Genomic DNA, 20,989 nt, shown 5'->3' with positions numbered 1-20,989 from the left:
TGGGCAGAGTGTAGGGCGGCTATGGTCTGGCCCCCAGGACCCTGCCATTGTGGAAATGTAAGTGGGGACAGTGTCTGAACGGCTTGAGTTGGAACAGAAAACTTTGGACGACCAAAACTATGAGCTTCAAATAGCTGGGCCCTGGGAAACATAGTGTGTTCTTTTAAAGGAGGTCAAAGAGAAGCCAGGAAGAGAAAAAAACAAAACAGAAAACCAATGTTTGGTGGATGTCAAATTGGAGGCTACAGTTACTATAGACATCAGCAAAACTGACATGCCATTTTCCCAAACGCTTCAGCGTGTGCCTGCCTCTTTGTCGCTGTCCTCTGCGCCCGTTGGTCACACACACTCATCATCTGTCACTCCACTCCGCCTGAGCCTAATCTTACTAACAGAGGAGACATCTGAGGTACTCGTGGCATGCCACCAGATAGCGTTTACCAGCCATGTGTCTGAGTTATGCGTACGATGATGATCCTGTGGTGTCAGCGGCCTCTGTCTATTCAAAGAGGCCTGGCCGTGAAGAGTACAAGTGTGATATATCAGTATATACGTTTGCTTCAAAGGGAAGTACTTGATTATTTTATTATAAGTCGAATTTCAAAGCCAATGGCCGTCTTCTATGAAAGAAATGTTTGCTTTTAAGAAACCAGGATGTAATACTTGGTATGTTTGCGATTTAGCGCTCTTACAACTTTATAATGCAATTCACTTACACAGCATTGTCTTAAAAATGGACAGCTATACAATGAGTCATTACATAAGCTTTTCTCCTAATTACATTACTAATGATCAACATCTAGCGAGTCAACAACTTTGCCTACACAGCCGAGCAACGAGCAGGTGCATAAACAAAATACTTAGCAAGCTAGCTAATAAACTGCTACCGTAAAAGCTATGTTTCCGTTGTGCTGCTCCAATTCTGGAACAGCAACGGTGAACACCTGAACACCTTGTCGTCCTTATCACATCATTACAAAATAGATAAAGTGCAATTCACTGATTCATCGGTGTTGCTAATGTAGACAGCTAAAGCGTTACAAGTGCATTGTTACGCTAATAAACACACACTCAAAACACAGCCAAGCATGTATCACGTGCACCAACAGAAGACATAGCTAGCTAGCTACTATGACTCACTGGCCTGTAGAGGTTAGCGTGTTGCGTGGCTATGTCGCCTTACATGTCAGAAACAATGCAAACATTTCCATCACAGTTTCCAGGAAGTTGGAACTTCGCATTGCTTACCATTTGGTTTTAACAGTCACAAACCCAAAGCATTTGTTGTGTGTTTAAAGTTGTCTCTCTGCTTTATAAATTATACATTACTAAAATGAATCATTCCAGGAATAGTCGTGAATAAGTTCTTAAAATGACCCATTTGTATCTATAAAAACCCCTCCATTACGTCTGACTCATGCGGCCCACTTGCAGATTGTCATCAGCAGAACTTCTCCTGCATTGCATCTTTATCTGTGACTCAACTACGAGTCTTTACAAAGAGGACGTCATGTGTGTCAGTGAGCAAGGGACTCATGGCTGTAAGCTCAGAGAAGCTAAGTCACCTCACTCTCTTCTTCACGCGCACACGCACACACGCACACACACACACACAATCCCAGGCTTTCATGCAAAGCAACATTGAGAAGCCGTGGACTCTTTCAAGCTCCTTGCCAGTCCCCCCCCCTTTATATAAAAGGACACGACTCTCCTCGGCTATGCAGCCATCACATCAGCACTATAACTCTATTAGGCACAGCTCCAGGACACACTAAGCAACCCATAGCCCACAATGGCATCATTGTCAGTGGGGATTGCATCCATTGTCGTCCATGCTACAGGATTTATTCCCCTCCTCCCATATTGTGACCTTCACCTCTGACCCCGCCTGCTATCTCACATGCTCGGCGACTGAGAGCTTGTGAGGCTTTATGCCTTCCAGATCTTAAATGCTCCTTTTACAATGACCCAAACCTGCTAAGTGGCTTCTCTCCACAGCACCAGTGTTGAGATGATTCAGCCTCACAGCAGCAGCAGAAAGAAAGAGAGAGTTGAGATGAGGGAGGGGGGGGGGGGGTCGCAGCATGGAGTTGTGGTTGGACTGATTGACCCTTGGAAAAGGTCAGTTGGAAGGCTCGAGAGGAGAGGAGCAGCCTAAATGGCTCTTTTCTCTTCGTGTTCTCCCCCTGGTCAGGGCAGAGGCTCTGTATGGTTATTTATGAGCGTGTGGGAGAAGAGAGAGGGGCTGCAGTGAAACCCACCAGCCCTCTTTGTTTCCAGGGCTGGGCTGGGCTGAGGTGCCTGTCATTGGTTCGGTTCTGTCATATATACATGCACACGCACGCACACGCAGGCACTCACACACCATTAAGATCCCAGAGCTGCAAGGACAGAGGAGAGGACTCTGTTGCGAGGCAGATTGGGAAAACGAGGTGTGCTTCACACAATAGCTGTCAGCAGTTTGATAGATGCCTCTCAGGCATGTAAGCCCCATGAAACTTCAACAAACTAGTCCTACGACGTGATCCTGAACCAAAGCTGGCAGATATGTTAGTGTTATGTCCGAATTGTCCCCAATCAAGATGTCTGTTTTTTTAGATAAGCGTTGATAAACTTTTATCTACCTAATTGAATGTGACTGTTGTAGATTACGTGGCTATTTCTACGCAGGTGATGAATCTCGTCTTAAAAGTTTTCATTCAATATTATGCAAAAGCAGAGCCATAGCATTATCATGTTATTGTGCCTTATTGTTCGGAGAGCTATTATGCAATCTATTACTTAACACGAGTCTTACGAGAGTACAGTTTACAGGTCGTGCATAAAACGACAAAATAAAAGATTTGAGTTGTATAGAAAGATAACTCAGAGTAGTTTTGTTTGACTGGAGAAGAAATGGTTGAACTTTACCATGTGTGGCCAAAATGCATTGTTTTAATGCACAGAAATGCAAAAAAGTCGTTTAAATTCTTGAATCGTGACTGAAGTTGCAATATGAGCAAGCTGCACAATGTAGTCAAACCAGCAGTCAAATACTTTTCTTCTTATGATTTTCAGCATTGTCCTCTCCAATTGTAGCCCAACCACTTCTTAATCAAGTAAGTAGTCGATGCGTGAGATTGTCACGAGTCACATATTCCCCATGTGTTTGATATCCCAGAGAATACATTAGCTGTGCTTTCCCTGTCATGCAAAAGTGACTGTTCACACCAGCGCTGTGCTCTGCCAGCGTAACACACACCACTTCTTCTGTTTTCCCCTGAAAAAGTTAAATCAAGCTTGAATTTCACGCTGAAGTCAAATGGTCATGATGTCATGGTTTGAGGACAGAATGACTCGGTTTGTCTGTTGACTGAGAAGGCCTATTCTTGCATGTTTGGGTGGGAGCGTAGCATATAATTGCAGAGCGGGATAGCATGAGGGGATGGGGGAGGGAGAGAGTTAGCACGCAACATGAGTTTTGGCCCACAGTTGCTGGTGTGGGTGCCAAACTTGTCCAGAGGGCTGCTGTGTATATCTGTGCGCGAGCAAAGTTTCTGCTCAGCCTCGAGGCTCGCGCTGTTCCAAGACACATCTTTCATTTGCACACGCTGAATAGCTTAGGGGAGCCCAAAGGCAGTTTGGACGGGGGGACGGATCGCTCTTTTTGGGGCTTTTTCAGAAGGATGTTGGGTGGTTGCCTAGCTGTGTGTGTGCGCACGTAGGACAGATATTTTCTGGACGTGCAAAATTCTTCTGAGTGTCCCTTTTCAGCGAGAGCCGTTGCATTGTTTAGTTGTCAAGTCAGTTGTTAGGGAGCAACCAAACCGCTGTACACGTGTTGCAGCCATTTGAGGATTACACTGATCCAAAAATCTGACAGTATAAGAAGAGAATGGAAAGCTTTGTCGGGCCTTTTCATATCCTCTCAGTGGGAGGTAGAAAGGCAAGACCTCCAGACCTGGGCTTGCAGTGGTGGGTGTTAATGGGGATGGAGGGGGGGCTCTCAACTGCCAACCAGATGGACAACCAAGCCCTGTGTATTTAGGGAGATCATATGGGATAACCTTGCAAAGACAGATTGACATTTTGCTGACAAAACAAACCAACCCTGTCTCGCACGCAAGTGGCCCCCTTTCGAATTTCACCCGCACTCTCATGTTCCGGGCGTACAAATGCTTTGAGTGGTATTTGCTTACATTGGTCTTAAGGAAGTTATTTCAGCATGTGTTAAGCACTCGGCCAGGAGCCATAACAATAAGAGGATAGTACAAAAAGAGTCTAGGATTACACAACTCCTAGACAAACAATGGCAGCGCCAGTGACCTGTGTAAATGAGACAACCTTGAGCCGTGCGGGGGGCGAGTTAACTCGTTTTCTGCGTCATACACTGGGATTTATCTTGATGGTTTAAAGCCACAGGTTGGGATGTACATCCAAGAAGACTTGAGAACGTCATCATTTGTTTAACTCGATTTTGCGACCTCGTTTATTGCGTTAAAAGCATTACACTACTTATGAAAAGATCAAGTAGTGTATATCAGCAGTAAACTAAAGTAGGTCTTAAGAGTTGTACATCTAAATCTATTACGTTGGATTTATGTTAGCTAGTTAAGGAATCACACCAGATTAGATCCCTCACCAACACCATTTTTAATCTATTGATTCGTGTTGCACAGCACGATTTGCCCCTTTGTATCGTGTTGCACAGCACGATTTTAAAAGCAATGTATTTCTACTGGTAACGTGTTTCGTGCCTGCAGGCTGCAGCACGTCTTTTTCTCCGGTCGGGTCGTGGGAGACCGGAAGCTGTGTGGTTCATAAAAACATGTTCTTACTCAATATCAAGCCACAGTTATTTCGGACTTTTGTTGCCGTCTGTGAGGAAAATAAATGGGGCTCAGAGCCTCAGGATACTGAAATCTGTATTTTTAAATATTTGTTTCCTTCTAATTTGTTATTATTTTCAAAATAACACACTTTTATTTACTCACCAATAACACACAATTATCCTTGCTTTTATTTATTGGTTTAATTCCATAATCTCGGGCTTTTTTGACGTCCGTCAGGAACTGAATTTCAAAATAAAAATAACCGCAAACAGACGTAGGCCTGTAAGGGACATTTCGAGCATCATTGCGATTGTCAACATTTCTGAGTTTAGGATGGCCGAAGACACTACACTACCCATAATCCCCAGCTATCGTTTAGGACTACAGTCCCCGTAAGGTTACGCAGAGCGTCAAACAGCTGTGTGAAATGGAACGAAACCACGCCAGACTATCCAAAACTGGAATCGAACACCCCCCCCAGAACTACACATGCTGGCTATTGTGTTTCGCAAAATGTTCTATGGGACGTCTCTACTGAACGTTTTCCCCACAATTAGAAGTTGCCATTATTAAACACATTGGTGTTATCAAATGTAAAACATATAATTAATAAATGGGTGAAAATCACTTGTGTCCATAATGCGCAGCATTAATATATACCCACATGACAGCTCATTGCTACTTTGTAATTCTACTCCACTACAATTCAGAGGTTAACCTGGTATTTTTACTCCACTGCATTTATTTGAGTTACTTTGCAGATTCTGATTAATTATGTGAAATATAAACAACCCTTAAATCAGACTTTAGTTACACCTGAGTAAAATTCAGGTAAGGTGATTGTCAAGTGCCAACAATCAGGAGAGATATGTGATAGTTGGTGCTTGAGAAGACTAAACATGTATCTGCAATTGACATGAATGGAAACAAGTAATAAAGTATATTCATTACTCGTTATTCTCTACTAATAGTTAATTAAAGACTATATATTATGGCTATTTTGCACATCCCTTTCAAGATTTTCAAAGGTTTATTGACATATCATACACAACTACGGTGTAGTTATGCAATGAATGAAAAACTTGGGTCACAGGTTCCTCAACAGTGCATTACAAGACATCTATCAATATGTGTGTACCTCCACCATTAAACTGTCATATTCTGCACATTTCTTATTCTATCTACATACATAAGAGTATAATTAATGTATATAATATCAGTTAAAATAAGTGCTTCAACATAGTTAACATTGCAGGAAAGCAATATATTAGATGTTAAGTACTTTGTCAGGCTTAATATTTATCTGTAGATAGATACCCCCAAAGTTTTTTTCTTATTTAAAAGAAGACCTTAATCTGTTATTTAATGTTTAAATAAAGGTTAATTAGTTTGTCTGTTTTGCACCTCCTCCTATTCATATCTTTGGACATCCTGCACTAAACTGTTTTATTGTAGAGATCACTTATAGTATCTTCTTGATTTTTTATATTCTATATTTCTATCACAGACCTTCTACTTTCCCCCTATGAAAGTTTGTACTCTTCATATTTGTATTCAAATATTCAAATAATATTTGATGAAAAAAATATTAAGAGTACATTATTGTTTTTATGTGTTATATTATAACACATAAAAACAATAATTCAATAACATGCTTTAACCACTAGGCGGTGCACACAAGGTACACACAGCCATAATCACTTTGTATTATTAGTGTAGGACACGTTTTATTCATGCTTTCACATAATTTTACAGCATATTGCTATACTATTTCAGACTCAGTATTTACATTCTTACATTCAAAGAAAATCAGTAATATCTTTAAAAGCTACAGTCCTTTTATATCAGCTGTGCACCGTTATGGTGTAAATATAACCAATCTATGAATTAGATCAAATGTAAAAGTCAGCCGAATTAGTGTTGATACTGCAAGGAGACGTATTGTGTGAAGAGAAATTGAAGATGTTGTTTAATTGTTGATATATTTATGATCCACGTCAAGTATTCAGTTTCGGCGGCATTTTCTCAGTTTTTCCAAAGGTCTTCTCATCAGGGCTCTCTAAATAAAGAACTACGGCAGATCTGTAATATACAATGCGGCCGAACCGTGCATTACAATGCCGTTATGTGATGACTTTCAAAGAGAAAAGCAAGAACACTCGGAATTAAGTATTATTTTATTCTTTTAAAATGTTTTCCGGATTTCATATCATATAAACACCAAATCCCAGCATGCATTGCGGCTAAAACATCCGTGAGCTTAAAACCATAGCTGAGGATCTTGGGTAATCGCTCGAAATGCCTACGTCTGTTTCCGGTTATTTTTATTTTGAAATTCAGTTCCTGACGGACGCCAAAAAAGCCCGAGATTATGGAATTAAACCAATAAATAAAAGCAAGGATAATTGAGTGTTATTGGTGAGTAAATAACAGTGTGTTATTTTGAAAAGAATAACAAATTAGAAGGAAAAAAAGATTTAAAAAATACAGATTTCAGTATCCTGAGGCTCTGAGCCCCATTTATTTTCCTCACAGACGGCAACAAAAGTCCGAAATTATACGATTTAAAATAAAAGCAATAACTGTGGCTTGATATTGAGTAAGAACATGTTTTTATGAACCACACAGCTTCCGGTCTTCCTCGACCCGACCGGAGAAAAAGACGTGCTGTAGGCAGTAGAAATACATTGCTTTTAAAATCGTGCTGTGCTACACGAAAAAAAGGGGCAAATCGTGATGGTGAACAGAACACGAATCAATAGATTAAAAATCGTGTTGGTGAACACGAAATGCCGTGAGACTGGGTTGAGTATGTGGTGCCTTTTCTGTTCCTCCAGTCTAGTCAAAATAGTCCAGTCAGTTTGGGAAAATGAGTCACGGGAACAAAACATTCTCTGCCATAAAAGAACAGAGTAAATACGATTGAAATGATCAAGAGTCACTCTGCTCTGTTCCTTAAAAGTGTATCTGCAACAATCTAAACTTTACGGCCCATGAACTCCCTCCCACACCTCAAATGATACAATATCAATCAAATAGGGACAGATGTAAGACGATGTATCACACTATGTACAACACAAGTTTGTATATAATAAGGAAAGATCTACCAACAAATCCAGAAAGAGCATTGGATCTCATAAGATGAGGCATTGTTTAACTATGAGATATTATTATTATACAGCAGAGAACTATAGGAGAAATCAAAAGGGAGGTATCTAGTTTATTGGAGTCTGGCATGATTTCATGAAGAAAGTAATTAAAGAAAGTCGAGTAAGCAAGTCCAATTTTCTCACCCTTTCTTACAGCTGCTTTGTGTTTTAATGTCACACCACAATGGTCTGTGGTACATGTGTGGGACACCAGAATGTTGTGGTGACATCTGTGTGTGTCTGTGTAGACTCAGAGACTTGAGCGCAACATGTGTCCCCTACAGGGGGGCGATTTGAATAGAACATAGTTATTAAGGGGGTATTCCAGTGAAACACTTTGTGAGTCACCAGAGGCAGATTGGAACATAACCTTTTTTGTTTATGGGTGGGTTAACTGTGAAATCGTCACCATGGGGCCTTCTTATTTCATATGTGTTACTTATTCAGTCTCTTTTTCAGTGATAGTGATTGTTGGAACAACAGAATTACTATTTTATTTCTGTGTAGTTTGAATGAAGCGCATTTGACGCATCATATTACCGTTTCTGTTGACGGAGTCTGGTGGCTTTGAGGAGAGCATGTTAAATTGTTTAGTATATAAATAAATACGAGTATTTAAATCCCTGTTGATTTGATACATTTTCTGTTTACTTAAACTAACTTCATAGCAAAGGGGACTGGATTTGGCTTGTCCATCCGAGTGTCATGTTTCCATCTTAGCCAATCAGAGCTTTAGCCAATATATTTCACGTGAATAATAGTAATAATAATAATTCGAATGAATGCTTATTGTAACTTTTCCTACTTTAGATCATAAAAGCAAGATGTTAGTGGGTGCGGTAGTGTTTTTTTTGTCCGTTTAGAAATGGGCTAAAGAGTCAGAGTTGAGCACAGCAGTGTCACTCTTAGCTTAATGCTAACATGTTGTTTCAAAGTAGGCTTAGCTACGCGTGTTAGCATGCTAAAGTCTGCTGATCAGTAGGTTACCAAAGGAGTACAGCTTGGCACTAGTGAATATCTTCAAAGTACATTGTTGACAGTGTGATTGTGTAAAAGATGGCAACCCTTTACAGGCTAAGAAGTACTTCCTTTGACAAGTAAACTCGGGGGTTGTCATGTTTCCATTTCTGCCAATCAGAATTGACAAAAAGCCAGATGTTAGTGGGTTTTATGTCCGTTTAGAATTGGACTAAAGAGTAATACACAGCAGTGTCACTCTTAGCTTAATGGTTACATTCTGATTCAAAGTATGTTTAGTTGTGCGTGTTATCATGCTAACATCTGCTGATTATTAGGTTACCAAAGTACATTTTGACAAAAAGGCGACATGTCTTTTTCACAGGCTGAGAAGTACTTCCTTTGAGGAGTTTACTGTCAACGTCCTGTGTTAAATTAGTGGACATTCCTCTAATTAAAACATTGATTAAATGTGTTTATTGGGGTCAAATGTGACTTGGTCTTGTTGCCCCAATCTTCCTGTAAATCTCTCCGGCGTTGAAACAAAGATGAGCTTAGTGAGTGGATTCAATCCGGTCTCGTCATATAACGAGGATAGAGCGAGCTGCTTGAAGGTCAAAGGCCTCTTAATCTCCTATGACTACCTTTATTTGACAATTACGCATGTCAGAGGAGGTAAGCTATTGTCAACAGAGGACATGTCAACAGGTAAGCAGGTCCCTAACAGCCTTTATGGGCTTTAACTGCAGGGACGTTGTAATGTAATAGAATGTCCTGGGAGTCGGAAAGACGGAAAGACAAGCGGATAAACAAACATCACGGCAGAGAGGCAAACACAAAGATGAGACAAAGGAATCCTCAACATCACATGGTCGCGAAGATGGTTTATGTCCAATGTCTAACCCTTCTCAGTTTGATTACACTCATCATGTTCAAATGTATGTTACCCGCAGTGATTCTTGCCTGTGCTATTTTTGTAAAAGGCCGTTGCTCGGGCTTGTCTCTGACGATCCAGCTCTCTCCAGCTCTTTCTTGAACTCTCTCCATCACACACACACGCGCGCGCACACACACACACACACACACACACACACACACACACACACACACACACACACACACACACACACACACACACACACACACACACACACACACACACACACACACACACACACACACACACACACACACACACACACACACACACACACACCTCTCTCCCTTTCTCTGTCTTTCCCTCCCTACCGCTCTAGCCACATTGCCACACTAACTTTTCCATGGCCTCTCATTCCCGAGTTCTCTGCGAACTAAGTAAATGAACGACACAATCCGGAAATAGTGTTCCAGCCGGAGATGGTGGGAAGGAAAATCCCTTGACTGGTCCTGGCAGGAGGGTGGGAGAGAAAAGGAAATGGTACTGCAGCCATTCAACACTTCAGACAAAGCTTTTCACAAGACTCTCTCTTAAACTCCAAGTCCTTATGTCATTTCACTCCCAAACTGCCACTCACTACCAAAACTGTTTGGTACGGACATTTCTACTTCTGTGCGCTAACATAACAGCGTTATAAGACACCGCGTTGGCAGCTTCACGAGATGATGGTGGAGGTTAACTTATCTTTAGCCCGAGGGGTCAGAGATCAACATTAAAAGAGGGGCAGATGTCTCTGAGGAGCCTGGTGTGGAGGAGTGGAGCCTAAGGCGCTGGAGTTTGGCAGGGGGGGGGGGGGGGGGTGCAAGGTGAAGACAGGAGGTGTGCCAGCAGGTTAAAAGCAGGGTCAACTCTATACCAGGGTGTTATCTGGATTCCTCTCCACAGCTGCCAATCACAATCATACCACAACGACCCGTCGCTTGCACTTTTCTTTTCACCAGGATGGTGGTTCAGTGTCTGCACTCTAACATGCTCAGGACATGTTTCAGCTCTCTTGGAAAACCTCGTGCAACGGCCTCTTGGTCAGGGTGGTAAAATGGTCCTGCATTTGCCGGAGGATGTGGTTAAAGAAGCTGCACTGGTGAAGCAACACCGGGCATTTTAGATCAGTATAATTAAGAGTATTTTAAATGTGCCACTGTAGGATAAGCAAATAATGCCCCGTCACGCATCTTTAGTTCTGTTTAACTTGTCGAATGGCAAACAAATGCTTCGCTGACATTTTCTAAAGGGGAGGAAAGCCTGCGTGAGTACATCTCACTATAACAGTCAGTAACATGAGATGGGGAACCACACAACCGCTAAATCAGTCAAATGGGAGGCCAGAGTCACTGTAATTTGGGAGAGAGCTGGTTAACCACTCCTCATAATGGATGGTGTTTCTGTTTAGCCTAAGCGTTGGAGCTGAGGTCATATGCAAACAAGGCAGATCCAAGGCCTTGGCTTTAACACGGTGAACAATGCTTCCCTCCACTTGTTTGATCACTAAATACATTTGCATAAATATCATGCAAATATTAAACAAAAAAAGTAAGTTCCTTCTATTATTAAATGTTATATTCTACTCATTTTCCAATGCCAAAATGTTTGCAACACTTTCATTTAATGTACTTTACGTGAAACAAACTGTCTCACATATTTATTTTGCTCCAAACTAGGTACATATTTGTGAGAAATATTTGATGTCACGTTCAAATTTGCCTTCAGGACACATTTTTAGTAACCATAACAATAAAATCATGTCCTAGTATAGTATGTTGCATCCTTTGAGGAGCCTGGGACTTTTATTTATATTTCTGTAGCCATAGTACACATAACAATAACGCTTTGATTATTTGAGACATATTTCATCTACATATTACCACACACACCTTTAGACAAACATTAGAGCTGATACAATAGTCTTTATACTCAAAGACACTCAATACCTGAAATGACATGGAATCAATCGGCAGCTATTTTCATAATGGAGTAATCAAGCAAACAATGCCCACTAACACTAGCTTGTTTCAGCTACTCAATGTGTACTCTCTACCTTTGTTTCTGAACCGCTGGTCTGACACAACGAGCAATGTGAAGACATCACTTTGGTTTCTGGGGAATTGTGATTAAGAAAATAATCATTCATTCAAACGCTTGTACATGTCGTCGTCATGACAGCTCTACTGCACCCTCGCATCTTTTGTTCCTACATTTTATTTTTGCGCGAATGTCCCTTTAAAGGATTACATCATCGTCTTCGCTCCTTTTTCCCTTCAGCACATTTCTCAGTGTTCAGCCTTTTCTGCCCAGAGACAATTGGTTCATTCACCGGTGTCTAACACTGCCACCTCCTGATCCACGGTTCCATCGACACAGCTTTCACTGGCAGGTTTAGTTCGTCACGATATCATCCATCACACCTCGGATCGCAGTGCTAAAAAACAAACTGCGCTACCGTATTGAAGGCAGTTTTCATTATCACATGACACGGTGCCTTTGTGGTACGAACATGTACAGCAGATGCTTTATGTTCATGAATCCACTATAAGAGCTGATTTGGTGCTTCGGTGTTCATAGTGCTGTTGCGGCATCTAGTGGCAGAACATAAGAAAGAAACTCTCACTCCATTATCCATAAACTCAAGGACATGTTCAGTCAACAATGTTCCCCTCATTGTAAAATTCCTGTTGCTTCCTGTTTGTGTTATTTTTTTTTAAGTTGCTCAGTAGCTCTTTGTGTTGCCGACCGGGTCAGTTGACATCCACGAGTCTGTGACTTTAAGAGGCGCTCGTTCATAACACCACTACACAGCTTCCATGAACACTTAATGTCTCTTTGAAAAAGCCCCATGGAAAGCAAATGCTGGAGGGAAGATTTGTCAGCACAAAGAGATGTTGTTTGGCCACACAAAAATCCCCTTCTGGAAATATTGCACGAGCTTTGAAATATCCTCAGTAATAAGCAGACAACAATTAACAAACATAAGTAGGCCTGCCATGATAAACACTTAATAAAGAATATCATTTACATTTTAAGACCCTCTTAACTGATATAATAATGGTAATTATATAATAGCATAGTAATTCAAGAGCATGATCTAGTTAAACATTTAAAAATGATCTAGGTCATGTCAGTATATAGCGCGATATGTTTACAATTCAAAGTTTAACAATTTGATGAATAAATATGGTTCATTTCACGTCGTCAGTAAGTCAAAGAATATCTACATTAATTTATCGTGTGAAACAACACACATAAGCCAGCCTGTCATTTACACTTGTTGAATGATTTTTTGTCCCAGAACTATATCTGCTACCTGTGTGTGGACGATAAATTGATTACGTCAAAAACTGATTGAGGATATTACTTACGATAAGTTAAAGGTCCCATGTCATGCTTTTCCGGTTACTACCCGTCCCCTTGTGTGTTATGAAGGGTTTTCTGCATGTAACGGTCTGCAGAGTCACACACCCTCAAAGTACACCCTGTAGCGAGTAAAACTCTAACACAGAAAATACGTTGGAGATTTATCTTTTTCCATTGTTTTCTTCCTGGTCACAGTGACGTGCCCATACTCAAATGGACCAATCCGTGGAGCCGTTACGTTACGTCCGCGGAGCCGTTACACACACTCAATCTTTTCTCAGCTGCAGCTCCGCCGATTTCTCCTGCCTGAGACGGCGGGATGCGGCAAGGCTGTGAGTGTGTGTGTGTTCGGGCTGGGTTTCGCCGTGTCTCGCTGTCTCGCAGACGGCCACTGGGCTCACAGGGAGGGGGGGGGGCAGGAGCTCCAACAAGCTGTTTAGGACAGAGTGAATACACATACTATACAGAGTGATGCTGTATGAGAAACCAATGTGAGTTTGGAAAATTGCACAATATAAATCTATTTTAGTAGACCTTAACAATGGAATTATGATCAGTAGAAATGGCCATGACATGGGACCTTTAATCATTAACATTTTTTATTTTGATAATGTAAAAATTATCTGGGTCTTGAGAGTTTATCATACAAGTAATCAATAACGCAAAAACTCATGTTAGTATATTGTACGATAAGTCAGTAACGTTAAAATGATCGAAGTCATGTCAGTATATCGTCAGTAAGTTAAAAAACGTATTAATTATTTAGGTCATGTCATTATATCGTAGAATAAGTCCTTAACGTTAAAATGATCTAGGTCTTGTCAGTACATGGTCAATAAGTCGATACGGTTAAAATGATTCAGGTCATGTCACTATATGGTTAGGTCGATAACCTTAAAAGGATCTAGGTCACATCCATATATCGTACAATAAGTTAGTAACGTAAACTGGTTCCAGTATATTGACGATAAGTGGATAACATAAAAATAATCTAGATCATGTCAGTATATCGTTCGATAAGTCGTAATTATCGTGACAGAATCAGAATCAAAATACCTTTATTTGTCCCACAGAGTGGACATTTACATTTGTTACAGAGCCAAAGATTGCTTAATATTAATTAAGAAGCATGCATAAAATATTTAAAGATAAAAGTAGAAATTACACAATTTAAAATGTACAAAATATGCATCCAACCTATTTAAAGGTACATTCATGATGATAATCACACTTTTGGTCTAATGATATTTCACTTTCCTGCACATTTGATTATCTCTGGGTTTTTTATGTCACTAATTCAGGAAATTATTTCTGTGTGAAACAGGGATTCTTAAATCTGGCTGTAAGCTCACACGTCTAACGATAGCAAAGCAGACATCAAATATCTCATGTTATTCTCATGGTGATGTAAAAATAAAGGTACATTAGTCCTAAAAAAATAAGAAAAGCTTTTAGTTAACCTGGAGCTAATTCTATTCATACTTTTTCCAGAAGTTTCTGCCTAAATATTTTGCAACCAGTTATTCTTCTTGCCCTTCTGTTCCACCTTGTCCCAACTGAACCCCTAAAACCTCATAGAAAAGAACTGTCACTCACTCATTATGTGCCAAAACTGTGCCCTGGTTGCTGCGTGGGGTCTGCGAGACAGCGATACATCGCGAAACTCAGCCTGAGCACCATGGACGTGGGAAGGGGGGGTGCTGAGGGGGCTGCAGCACCCAATCTACCATCTGCGAGGCTCCACTATCACCCGCACCCCCAAACACGGCGCACCTACAGTGTAAGCGCACCACAGGCTCCACTAGCACCCCCCCCAGCACGCCACAGTTTCGCCGCTGAGAGAGTGTGTGTGTGTGAGGAGCTCCACGGATTGGTCCATTTGGACCAATGGGTCCATTTGGGTTGATTCACGTCACTGTACCCAGCAAGAAAAAACTCCAACGAGGCGTTCTGGGGCAGCATAGACAGGTCTTTTCTGTGTTAGAGTTGTACTCGCTACAGGGTGTACTTTGAGGGTTTGTGACTCTGCAGACCGTTTACATGCAGAAAAAGCTACATAACACAAGGGGATGGGTAATAACCGGAAAAGCATGTAATGGGACCTTTAACAACTTATTTAATTCACAAGAGATCTTTCCGCAACTCTTTTCCCTCCAAATTGGAACAACCTATTGAGTTCTAACCTGTCAAACTGAATCATTAAGTTCAGCTTGTTTCAATATTTGTCAAACTGTAGTGTTCATTCATTCAAACAAACCTTTATGTAGGCTTTTGAATCAATTCAGGGAGACCCTTATTTTTTTGATGATGTTGAGCATGAAAAAAGACATAAAACAATCATAAGATTATAAAATAGAAATATAATCATAGAAAACAACAAACAATATCAATTAAAATACTACAAGCTTAAAGTATTGAGTTTTAGGTTTATGTGGAGAGAAATTCCATGAGTCTACTACACTGTTATATTAAAAGAGATATCTGAATAAATTTTAGAATCAGAATTTATACCAAAATTATGTTTTTCTTACACTGGCTCCATTAGAACTAAACGATTTACATAAACAAGAGTAAGTGTACAATAAAACAATGTAAATAAAATAACATAAATATACTAATATATACGTACAAAGTTAAAGTACAAATGCCGAATTGCACAGTTTAAAAGGGTTTGGGTTGATGGTGAAGTCCAGTGCTAGTAAATAAACATCATCTGTCATCTGGAGAAAAGCAGTGGTTCCACTGAGGAGCCATGTTGCACACACACAGGAGTAACAATGAATTGAGAACAGTCTCTCCTGCAAGAGGCAGACATTATGTGTTGTATACCTTGATTGTGAAAATGTAACTACAGTCTAAGCTTCAAATACAGTATGACCATTTAAATACAGGGATATACTGCCGCTTTTATCAGTTCTCTGAGTACAGTATCATCTTGTAGTTTGGGGAACTTTTCAGATTTTCCAAAGTGTGCAGAAAGTTAGTGCACACACCAGTGTGGAAATTAAATTACATAGTGTCATTTAACATTCTAAAAAGAAAAGATCACAAACTGGTTTCCTGATATTGTTTGTTTGGTATTTTATTCAAAAGATTCTACTTATTTTTCAATGAAGTGATGACACCTATATTATTAAAATGATTGATGTATTAAAGAGTTTATTTTACTAGAGAGCATATACAGCTGGGTAGCTGGTACATTTCAACAAGGGAATAGAGAGGCCAAGTCACGCCCATCTACTTCCGACCCATGGGACCTTATTTCGGAAAAATTATGTATTGAAGTCAATGGAGAGAGAAAACGTATCTTTCGATCCCGTTTGAATTGTGCCACGAATTACACATATGATGTTTGTCAATCTTAAAAAATAATTTCCATGTCAAAAAAGTCACAGTTTGTCGTAAAACTGTTCAAATATAAGACTATGAAAAATACGCAACTAGAAAGACTACAAATCCCAGAATCCCGGTCTCGCATGCTGGCTCTTACGGAACCGACTAACTCCCCTTGTGTGTATGTACAGCTCTCAACATGCCCAGACTTGTAGTGATTTTCACCTCTTTTAATACTTTTCGCCTCATTCTGAAAGAAAGAAGTGAAATATGCGAACATGACGGCCGTCTCGGTGTGTGGTGTGAGATGGGAGATGTAGTTCATTGAACGGTTTCACACAAAAAAGTGTTACTTCACAGTAAGACACATTTTTATTTTTTTGACTTGCAAAATTATCTTTTAAATTGACAAACATCATATGTGTAATTCGTGGCACAATTCAAACGGGATCGAAAGATAATCTTTCTCTCTCCATTGACTTCAATATATACTTTTTCCGAAATAAGGTCCCATGGGTCGGAAGTAGATGGGCGGGACTTTGCCTCTCTATAATAAAGTTTATGCTAACTTATATAATAAAACATGATAAATGATTACTTCATAATAGTTTGTGTTAAGTAAATGAAGTGGAGTAAAAACTGTTCTTAAGAATATTACTCATAGTACTAAATGTAGTACTTTCCTCCTCTGCTGATGATGAGCTCTCAATAACTCCATCAGTAGGTGGCGGTATAGAGCCACACACAGTAAAGGGATTTACAGCACATAGTAATCCTGTCAGCCATTATATATCATCCATCGTTTTTATTATCACCCTGAATTTAATCTATATGAATATAATACAGCTTGGTTTATATGTTGAGGAATAAAACATGGCTCAACCCACATGGAAGAGGCTTTTTTTCACTTGGTACGTTGGACATATTTTCTCAAAGATATTCAGAATAATCTAAATCCATTTACTTCTTGGTTATGTCATTTAGTATACTTTTGAGGTACTTGTGCCTTAACTGAGTCTTTTATTTTTATGCCACTTTTTAATTCTATTACATACATTTCTGAGGGAAATAATGTACTTTTCAGTTTACTAGAGATATGTGACAGCTTTTTTTTACTTGAAAGTTACTGTTATGCTTTTGGGGGTTTTCCCTTTCCTGTAGTGTGTTCGAGGTTTTGGTGCATGTAAATGGTCTGCAAAGGATACAATCCCAGAGGGAGTTTCTCTCCACACATTCTTTGAGATCTCTGCGCCTGATCGAACAAAACAAACGTGGGGGAAAGGCCCTGGTTTACATGGGTTATTGTAACAGCTCTTCTCACAGTTTTTTTAGAAACCAAACAATGCAACAACAACAAAAAAGGAAAAAATGATTTGCAGAATAATACAGAATCAAAAATGGTTATTAGTTTCCGTCCAATACAATATATTTAGTCAGAAATCCAATGATATAACAGACAGTCAAACAGAGGAGAAACGTATCCACCTTTTATTTTTCATATCTTAGTACATTTCCTGATTAGTTTACTTAGTTTTAAGTAACAATTTCCTTACATAACTTTTATTAGTTACACAGTGTCCTTTTACAACCTCCCTTTACTTAAATAAAAGATCTGAATACTTCCTCCACCAACAGAAGCATTCATGATGGATTCAGTTTCCATTCTCCCCTGTACATCTGAAGCACATTTCCAAACATGAAGTCATCCTGCATGGGCCAACAGCTCTCCATGGGTTTTTCTCTGTCCAGCTCTGCTTTGTTAATCCTGCTTGTTGTCGCCTCTGACCCCTCGATGGCCTCTTATGTAAGTAGCAGGTTAAGAAAAGCATACAGGAGCAGCCCGCGGTGTATTGCCAGGTTAGGTAAGCTCATTATCAGTTGCCCCTGGATGCCCAACAACAGCTACAAATAAACCGCAGTAGTGGGGAAAGTAAATCAAGGAAGTGATGACACCAGATGAAGGTGTTAGTTTCCTAAATAGTCTGGATTTCCGGGTTTAGAGCATATCTGACTCGACCTACTCAAGGGCATTAAGGCTTATTCTCTCTATGCATACAAACAATATCAAGTAACCTACAGAGGTGTATTTGGGTCCGAGTACACACTGACACTATACCTCACTGACATACAATAGTCACGGGACAGAAACATACCATGTGTAAGGTTACAATTAGCATCAGGGTTTTTATTATTTGTTCATCTTTGAAAACGACATGACCTCCACAGCAGAAACATCCACCCCCAACACTAATACATACACACACGCACACCATGGTACTATCCTCTAACTGCCTTCCCCCATCTGTCCATCCCCTATCAGTGAGGCTGAGTCACTCTGCTCTAATAAGCAGCATCAAAGTAGCTTTTACTAAAACGTCCATTTTTTTCTACCAAAGTGTAACACAGTATCACATGTAGGAAATGTTTGTCCTCTGCCACCCTGTCTTTCTCCCGGGCCAAAATGTGAGTCATGATTCCAGCTGACAGTGTGTTCTCTGCGGTGGTAGACACACTGTCGTCCTCCAGTGTGACACACATTTCTAACAATACAAACAAACTCCCAAGTTGCAGTTACATGGCAGTTAATAAAGAGTGGTGCAGGAAAAGGTCCTGACCCTGGAAACTAGTTAGCATATTAGCAACTCAGCACACACACGTTTTGAGATTTTCACATTTTGTTCTGCGGATTGAATACGCAAGGAAATACCACACTTCTAAATACCAACACTTTTAGGTGTTTTAAAAACAGAGTTAGCTAACTAGTGGCTAAATGACACAACTAAAAGTCATTGCGCCAAACATAGAGAGTGAAGCCATGCATTCTTTAGTTAATTAATAGCCTAACATTAGACTATTATAAAAGTATACTTGTTAATATGTGGAGATTATCCTTCTCAACAAAACATCGAAGTGTCATGAACGTGTGCTTTTCACATATCTTTTTTTCTGCAATATTCTGAAATCCAATGGAAAATCCCATTGCTTTCTTTCATGGCAGCCCTTGCAATGCTAACTTCCGGGAAGACTAGTTAGCATCACACAGATTGTTGCTGGAAATGAAGTGTTAGGTAAATATGATACTCACACATTCTGTTCAGCAAGATAATCTGCAAACCACATTGTTCTGATCCATCAGCTAAAGCGCTGTGTCTGTATTTGGACTGCATCCACTCTAATGTATCCAATAGAAGACTTGGCCCCTTCCACTGGGCATTCTTGCTCATCCTTGGTTCCCGTATCCTGGAGGCAACCCGTAGGCTCAACTGTCGCTCTTATCTTCTTCTCCATTTATTTCCCCTATTTAGCCCTACTGTTCAAAAAGATGTCTCTTTTGATTAGTATGTTGTTTCCAATTCCATCTCTCTTTAAAGCCCCTAAATATGTCACGTCTTAAGTATGTTATCAAATATTCGTGCATGGATAAGCTACAGTAAAAGCAATTATTAGCTATCAGCTAAAGCTACGATTGTTCATTAAGAGTTTAACACTTAAAATCCAGAATAACAAGCTACTCCAGTAGGAGTAGTTTGATCAAATCTGCAGCAACTGTTATCCCATTCTGAATGAATGATTTCTATATCATGATTGGTCAATAGACGTGCGCGATGTCACCATGACGAAAAACTAGGCGTCTCTACACAGTTCCTGTGGAAACGTTTAATTGAGTTGAAACTGATTGAGAGAAATATTGATCTTTTGGGCCTTTGAGTACAATAGAGGGAAAAGTTGACTGATTTGAGTCAAGCTGCATTCATACGCGCTAACACAAGTCTGCGCTGACATTGCCGTTGTGTTTTCATGGAGAATGCAGTAACGCCCGACTCGTCGTAAGCACTAGCCTCGGCATCGCTCGAAAATTGTCGCTGAGCGCTGCAACGAAAGTTCAAATTATTTCAACTTTGACCTTGACACCGCTGAGCCTCCGACGCGCAACAAATCAGATGTATGTAGCGGCGCAAGCTAGCAGCGGACGAAACAATAGAAACAAACTCAACTATCTGTTTTCACTACAAGACCCTGAGCTTTTTATTGTACTATATGCTCATGTGCATTAATATTCATTGTTGGTTGCATGAACACAGTGATTTCAATAGTACTAGTAGTAGTCTGAATCTCCAGAGGGGTACTTTCAAAACGTGGACACCTTTTCCCCTTTATGTTTACCATATACATCTGTTGAATTTGCATGTACGTTTGACTGACTTAATTTAGCTCCAGACAATAATTTTGCTTGTTATCTTTGCTGTCAATTGCTTTATATTCTGGTATCACCCAGAGACTTCTCAAACCAAGCCAACACATTACAGAACTGCCCTCCCTCAGAAACCCAAGGCCTTTTATCAGGGCTTTTAACTGTCGCTCTCTCAAGGACAGAATCATCTGGTTAACCAACCCCAAAAAACATGAAATAATCTTTCCTCTTCAGTTATATATTTTTTTCAGTCTATTCATGA

The sequence above is a fragment of the Pseudochaenichthys georgianus genome, chromosome 17, assembly GCF_902827115.2.
Source record: "Pseudochaenichthys georgianus chromosome 17, fPseGeo1.2, whole genome shotgun sequence".
Classification (NCBI taxonomy): Eukaryota; Metazoa; Chordata; class Actinopteri; order Perciformes; family Channichthyidae; genus Pseudochaenichthys; species Pseudochaenichthys georgianus.
Note: the sequence above shows the minus strand (reverse complement) of the source record.